The sequence below is a fragment of the Octopus bimaculoides genome, chromosome 15 (assembly GCF_001194135.2).
Source record: "Octopus bimaculoides isolate UCB-OBI-ISO-001 chromosome 15, ASM119413v2, whole genome shotgun sequence".
Taxonomy (NCBI): domain Eukaryota; kingdom Metazoa; phylum Mollusca; class Cephalopoda; order Octopoda; family Octopodidae; genus Octopus; species Octopus bimaculoides.
Genome location: NC_068995.1, coordinates 39181593 through 39182555, shown reverse-complemented (window position 1 = coordinate 39182555; position 963 = coordinate 39181593). Strand labels below are relative to the sequence as shown.

Sequence of the window (963 nt, the reverse complement as noted above, 5' to 3'; positions counted from 1 at the left end):
GTTACGCACTGGGGTCGATGTAATCGACTTAGCCCCTTTGTCTGTTCTTGTTTGTCCCCTCTATGTTTAGCCCCTTGTGAGCAATAAAGAAATAAGAAACGTTAGCACACCGGGCGAAATGCATAGCGGTTTTTCGTCTGCCGTTACTTTCTGAGTTCAAATTCCGCCGAGGTCGACTTTGCCTTTCATCTTTTCGGGGGATCGATAAATTAAGTACCAGTTACTCACTGAGGTCTATGCAATCGACTTAGCCCCTTTGTCTGTTCTTGTTTGTCCCCTCTATGTTTAGCCACATGTGGGCAATAAAGAAATAAGAAACGTTAGCACGTCAGGCGAAATGCTTAGCGATATTTCGTCTGTCTTTACATTCTGAGTTCAATTTCCGCCGAAGTCGACTTTGCCTTTCATCCTTTCGGGGGATCGATTAATTAAGTACCAGTTGCGTACTAGGGTAGATCGAATCGACTGACTTCCTCTCCGAAAATTTCGGGCCTTGTGCCTAGAGTAGAAAAGAATATTAGTCATTGCCTAATATTTAATTATTTCTAGTGTTTTAGACCTAGCTACATTAAATATGCTAAAGTTAACTCATACTAAACTAGTTTATAATAGAGTAATTAATGGGGACTATACAGAGGAAAGACAATAGAATTTGGTTATGATTCAGATGTATATTCATTCACATATTGTTGTTGTCACGCCGTCGCTTACGACGTCGAGGGTTCCACTTGATCCGATCAACGGAACAGCCTGCTCGTGAAATTAACGTGCAAGTGGCTGAGCACTCCACAGACACGTGTACGCTTAACGTAGTTCTCGGGGATAATCAGCGTGACACAGTGTGACAAGGCTGGCCCTTTGAATTACAGGTACAACAGAAACAGGAAGAAACAGCGATCCTATGACCGTGAGTCCGCTGCCCTAACCACCGGGCCAATGTGCCTCCACGTTCATATATATATA

At 43.2% G+C, this 963-nt stretch overlaps 1 protein-coding gene across 1 annotated transcript in view; it reads left to right on the top strand.

Annotated features, from left to right (window-relative positions):
• LOC106873511 (epithelial cell-transforming sequence 2 oncogene-like) overlaps positions 1 to 963 on the top strand; it is a 113793-nt gene that overhangs the window by 103770 nt on the left and 9060 nt on the right. The gene's annotated exons all lie outside the window — the stretch shown is intronic.